Genomic DNA, 7,176 nt, shown 5'->3' on the forward strand with positions numbered 1-7,176 from the left:
TGTATTTCAAACTTAACTGAAAACTTTTTCTGCATTGTTGACAACTTTATGAAATCTTTCCCCTTAATCTGCTAATGTGAACTACCTTGATAAATTCTGCTAACAATAATTTGAAAAATCACTCATTAGTTCATGGAGATTTTCTGAATTATTTTCTACAGCATCCTATGTTTATTCAGTCAATCTTCATATGGCAGTTACTTTATTTCTAACTTTTTATCATTATAAAAAACACCTAAACAGAGAATCTTGTGTATATGCAAATGTTTCCTCCTCTTTTTCCTGTATTTTGGGGGTGCATCTTCAAAGTAAATTCTCAGGAATGGGATTGCTAAGGAAAAAATATGTACTTATATGTTGTTAGAGAATGCTCAATTCCCCTCCAAAGGAACCTCACCATTTTTCTGTTCCCACCAGTGATTAATAAGTACCTATTTCCCCTAAGACTCACCAACAGTAGCTTTAATTTCTGTTTTTTATTAAAAATAAAGTTGAGTATCTTTTTATGTTTAACGGATGTTTTTTAAATGTGTGTGTGTGTGTGTGTGTGTGTGTGTGTGTGTGTGCACGCTCGTGCGCTCGCTCATATTGTCTGTTCCTCTCATGTATTCTGCTTTGGTTATTACAATTAAAATTTTTCTTTATATATTAAGAATGTTGGGTTGGGATGTAGCTCAGTGGCAAAGTGTCTGCCTTGCATTTGCAAAATACTGGATTCAAACCCCAGTTCTAAAAAAGACAAAAAAAGAACCCACCCCACCCCACCCCCCAAAACCCCCAAGAATGTTACTTCTTTTATGTATTACCTCTTTACTACCTTTTTTGACATTCAAAAGATGATTGCTTTACAACTTTCAAAGTCTTTTTGATGTTAAGATTATTTTTTTCCAAGTTGATATTAAACTTGTTGTTACTTTGGGGTGAGTCAATTTTATAACCTGTCATCATCTAGGTCTTTCAGTTGAAATGGTAGGGATGATGCTACATTCCTTACCAACAATCTTTTTGCCTGAGACTACACAGTAAGGTTTAATGTAATAATTATGCTTCGAATAATTTAATATGGAGGCAGTGATTTCAAGTCTGAATTTCTTGTTTAATTCAAGGTAGAATGTCAAACATTGTGTTCCATTATGAAGGAAGCTGAGTGTAATTAAGATCATAGATTACATAGAAAGGTGCCTATTTAAGGTGTTTCAGAATGGTCTATGATGTGCTCTCTCTCTCTGCATGGTCAACTCCTACATACTCAGTGAGTCCTAAATCTGGCTAGATTTATTGAATTCCCTCAGCCCTTCTTTTTTGCCAACCTATGACATTGGTGCACATCTCTAATCATAATCATGTGCTTTTGGCTCTGTCTTGCTGACTACACAATAAGCATCCTGAAAGGTGTGGGAACTGTTCCTTTTGTAGTATGCACAAGGAATAAACAGATCTTTGTTGAAGAAATACTTTATTGAATGAATGACTGAATTTTCAGTTCTAGAGGTTATCATGCTCTAGTAAACAAATGGCTAGAGAATCTATATCAATGAGTGAAGAAATAATAAACATAAAAGAAGATCAAATGCTAAAATAATACCATACCATCTATATGCATGTTTTTGCATCAAAGATAAAACCATGATAGTTGTAAATTGAGCCAATGCATTAAAAGGAAGATTTCTAAGTGAAGAATTAACATATCCAATTACATAGTGTAATATGAGAACAAGTCAACTACATTCATAAAATTCGAAGACTAACAAGGATAAGAAAGAAATCACTACACACAATCCAGTGTAAACTGTGCTATTCAAGCTAGATCATCTACTCTCAGATCTAGAGCAAAGATCAGAAGAAATGTTCTTCCACATGGAATTGCTATGTAAATAAGAAATAGCTAACACTTGTGAGTATTTGTGATGTGCCACATACTATCCTAATCCTCTCATCTAATCCTCACAACAATAGTTTAGTTCTATTTTTCAGAGGTGAAAAGTGAGGCATAGAAAAACAAATTATCCATAATCACACAGAAGTTTGGCTACAGAGTCCATGCTTTTAACCATCATGTCTCATTTTAACATCTTTATTTTAATTGTCCCTAAAGCCTTAAAAGGAACTGCAGGAGAACCTCCCCATCTCAAGCTTCTGCAAAGTTCCTTTTGCCATGTAAACATAACAGTCACAGGTTCCCAGGATTAGAATATAGACATTTTTGTGAGGCCACTATTTATGCCTCATACTTTTAAATATGGAAAACTCTAAATGGCTACAGCTGTCCAAACCAAGTTTTCAATAACATCCCATGGATGTTATTGAGCTGTCACTAAGAACTCCAAGTAAGGGAGTGATTAAAAAAGAGTAACATTTGAACTTTGTACACTGGGCAATGCACATTCACAGGAATGGACAGAGACTGAGCAGCCCAGATAGCAATATGATAGGTCTTTAACACTCATATAGCAGTGAGCAGCAGGACTGTGTTCATTTGGTTAATTCCACTTTCAGTTTTTACTGCAAGACAAAGGAAGCCATTGGTAGCTGGTGAGCCCCAAGTTGTACTGAACACAGAAAGCATGTCTTTTTCTGACTTATCTGCCCCCAACCACCTCTTATGCACCAACCAGAGCAAGCATGCTCTCACTGGTGTCAAAAAGAGTTGGAAGGAATTACTCAATTCAGTGTGATTTTCTGCGAGAGGAAGATTCTAAGCCTAAACCTAAAGACAACTCTGATAAAGTAATGACAATGAATTAGAAGGTTTGGAACCATTTTACCACACTACTGTAATAGGGGATACCAAAAAGCCCATCTTGTTGATGGAAACTGTTTATTAACAGGTGGTACTTGGGTAAAAACTCAAGTTGTTCTATTTCATTGTGCTTCATCTGTGGAAAACAATTTGTGAAGGTAGCTATGGATCCCCCAAATGGCTGTTTGTTAAACATAGACAATTTCCCTCAAGAATGTTTTAAAAACTGTGTAAAAGCGTCTGACCTAGCCAAGAATGTTACAGCCACTGCCACTGTGGAGAGGAAAGGGAATTGTGCAAGTAAGGCCTCGGCCTCTGCTGGGCACCCCACAGCACTGACACAGACCAAGCAATGAAGCACCACTCTACCTGCAACAGGTACAGAAAAACAATGGGAGAACATCTGAAGCCCCCCACCTCCTGCCCATAACTTCTTTGTTCCAAGAGGATGCTGAGAAAAATGAAGGTCTAAGTATCAAGTAGGATGGCCATAGAGATCATGGAGAATCAGACAATGAAAGGACCACCAGCCTGAGGATGAGTCTGGAGTGACATGGATATGAAGGTCAATGGGATCCTTAAGACCCTGTCCTCACATGCAGAAGAGGAAGTCATTCTTTTCTTTCAACTTTTTTATTTTTGCTTTTTAAAAATTTCTATTGTTTATATCTCATATCATACTATAAGGACAATTTCTAGTCCAAAATTGGAAATGGCATGACAGTCTTCGTTCCAAAATAGTACATCATTTTCTAGGTCAGAACATTAAAAGAGGAAAATTACCAAAGATTATATTTTTTAAAACACTGATTTGAATTTGCTTTTTACATGATATTGTACAAATGTTTGTCACAGGCATTTACTTCAATAAGAGGTGAGTCAGTCTTCATTTTGCCTTGGTGCTTGGTAAATTAAATGTCATGAATAAGGAGTACAAAATTTGTTGTCCATACTTTTAGGACAGAGATGAACCTGATATCTAAAATGTAAACTAAGCATTATCATATGTGTGTGATTATATATTTATGTCTTCTTTGTTTTAGATTTATCATACTTGTAATTAAATTCAGATGTTTGATACTACAAATTCAAAGTCTGTCACACACATTTTTTAAGTGCACATTTCTTTGTAATTTTAAAATCCAATAAAAATGATATATATAAAATAATATTTTCTATTATTTTGGGATAATTTTAACATAATTTAAAATAATGGTATTATCAAATCATTATTTGGTCATAACATTTTATAAATGGCACAAAACATGAAATGGGTCTTAAAAATCTAGCAAGAGAAAAATTTTGCAATTTGTACTGCACATCTGCAATTTGTACACACATACAAATTGTGTGAAAATATGAAAATACATGCACAATTTCTTTTGGTTGGTAACTGATTAGTAGTTGAGAAACTGGTCCAACCTTTCAAGATAAAGAGTAAAATCATAAGAAGTTTGTTCACTTTGAAATTATATTAAAAGTTTGGTAAAAATCTTAGGGGTCATTAGCATTCAAATAATAATATTTCTAGGTCTGTGAAAAATTATACCTGATTAAAGTTGTTTGTATATAAGTTATATGAATATATTCTTGTTTTTATTTTCTTTATTGACTGGTACTAGAAATATGTATTTTTCTGTGTTCAGAAATATGTGATTTGGATAATGGCTGAATTCTTAAGTGTAACCATCATATCTGGAAAAAAATAATAAATACTCTCACAAAACCTAAGATGAATCAGTGGGTATATGCTTCATACACAGATGCCATTTAGCATGCAAGGAAGAGTTACTACAGGTGTTGGGTTAAAAATTTGAGTGGCCAGAGGACTTTCAAGACAAAGCAGGCCAGATGTTGCTTAGAGCCTTGATGAAGAGCATACTCAATAGAAATTTCCTATAAACCAATTTCTGCAAAGCTCTGGAGAAAACCTTTTGACTTCAAGTGACAAGATTCATGGATTAAAAAAAACTTAGCCAGACTTAGTGGTGCATGCCTGTAATCCCAGGAACTTGGCAAGTTAAGGCAGGAGAGGCCAGCCTGGGCAACTTAGCAAAACCCTGTTTCAAAATAAAAAAAAAATAAGTCAAAGAGCTGGGGATGTAGCTATGTGGTAGAGCACCCCAGACTTCAATCCCCAGTACTACAAACAAACAAGACAAATTATAAAAAAGAAATCTTAAAATGTTTCCAAAACTGCTTGAGAGTAATAGAATATTAACAAGCCTTAAAACTATTGAAAAATAGCTAGGAGAACTTCCAGATAACATTGAATGGTATTTTCCTTTCCTTTCAATATAAGTACATGACTGGATAAGGGACTCTGGCTCTGACTGTTCGGCTCAGTCTGAGAATTTGAGACTTTGAGAGAAAGGAAGTGCACGGAGAGCCAGAGTTTAACTGCACACTTTGGTAGTATTTACTGCTTAACCCTAAATATATTCTGAAATTCTGTGAAATAAGGATGCCCTAATATTCATGGAACAGCAATGAATATTTTGTTGCAGTTTTCAACTTCCTATATGCATGAGTAAGAAAAACACTGCACTTTAGCTGAAAATGAAATCCATATTTGCTTAACTCTCAAGTTCAACTCAGAATTGAATATTTATGCAGGAAAGAAACAAGTACAGGCTTGATATTAAAGAAGTAAGATTCACTCTTCATTTTGAGTTTCAAAAAACAGTTTTTGTACATATCTAAGACTATATAAAAGATGAATAACCAATAAAAATTTAGAATAATGTTGAGATTGCTAGGCTTATGTTTAGGTCACTCAGAAATGTTTTTTTAAATTTTGTCTAAAATTGTGTCATGGCTATTTGTGCATGTGGTACTAGGAAACAAATGTAGGGCTTCACACAGGTGAGGCAAGCACCCTACCACTGAGCTACATCCCTAGTTCTTTCTATTTTGAGACAAAGTCTCTCTAAGTTGCCCCCACTGGCCTCAAACTTGCAATCCTCCTGCCTCAATTTCTTAAGTAGCTAGGATTATAAGCATATAATCCTGATCAGCTATTTTTTTATTTGTATTACTTTGGTTTATCATTTAGAAGCTTTAATATTCAAAATGATAAATAAGTTTTCAGGTAATAAATAATAGGTTATAAATTTATATCCTCTATTTAAATGAAATCTACTGAGATTACCTTAAGAAAATTAAACTACTATTTGTACTTAAGCCAGTTAGTGTTTAAAGCAGTACACAAAAGTTACTGTTTGTCTTATGAGAATTGAAGGCTTTGAAAATGATATTAATGTCAAAGAAAGGTTTAACAATTTTTTATTCTTTTCAAGAAAGGTTGGATAAAAATTCATTTTTAATTTTAAATGGGAATAAACTACTCTTGGTCATACCATAGTCATATATTATACTTCATCTCATTAGCTTAACAGTAGTAGTGTTTAGCATGTGTGTTTGTCAAAACTCATAAAGCTGCACACTAAAAAAAGATGCCTTTTATATATGTAAGGGACACCTTAATCAATATTTTTTCAAAAGATCATAATAAGCTAGATGCTATGGCACAAGCCTGTAATCCAGGTGACTTGGGAGGCTGAGGCAGGAGGATCCCAAGTTTAAGACTAATCTCAGCAACTCAGTGAGGCCCTCAGCAACTAAGTGAAATCCTGTCTCAAAATGAAAAATAAAAAGGGCTGAGGATGTGGCTCACTGGTAAAGTACCCCTGTGTTAAATCCTCAGTACCAAAAAAAAAATACAACAAACTTACAATTATATAAATTACATAAAATAAAGATAATAAAAATGTTATAATTCTTAGGAGCACCCTGCCATGATAATATAGACACAACAGCCTTATCATGAATGAAATCTTGGATGTCCACAGTATAACAATTTTCCCCATTCTACAATTAAGTTAAAGGTCAAATTGTCCTTCAATGACATTTTTAATTTTATAATGACACAGGCCCTGGAAAATATGATCAAAAATCAAATATAGCCAATTGAACTATATGTACTCTTTCTTACTTTGAGGAAAATAATTCAGGGAATAGAAAGGTTTAGTGAGCTTTCTGTATCTCTGAAATAAAATACCAAAATGCTATATCAGAATACAAAAATCTAATTACTTTGGGCTTAATCTTTCATAGCAAATAGACTTAATTTACAGAGTTTCTTTTCAACTCAGCAACCTGAAACCCATAAAGACCTTAATCTGTCCATTTCATGACTTACATCATCTGCTTCAAGGATCTTGTTTGCTACAGAAGTATAGCTAGTGAACAAATAATCAAACCAGAAATTTATAGAACTGGAATCTATTTCAAGTACAGCATGTGGTTTGAAAAGGAAATAAAAAATACAGAAAAATTTTAGCAAATTTATTTACCTCATCATCTCAGCAATCTTGAAATTTCCTACAAATATGACAAGTAAAATATAGCTCTTTCTTCATAAGGACAAACAGATT

This window comes from Ictidomys tridecemlineatus, unplaced genomic scaffold, assembly GCF_052094955.1.
Source record: "Ictidomys tridecemlineatus isolate mIctTri1 unplaced genomic scaffold, mIctTri1.hap1 Scaffold_70, whole genome shotgun sequence".
Classification (NCBI taxonomy): domain Eukaryota; kingdom Metazoa; phylum Chordata; class Mammalia; order Rodentia; family Sciuridae; genus Ictidomys; species Ictidomys tridecemlineatus.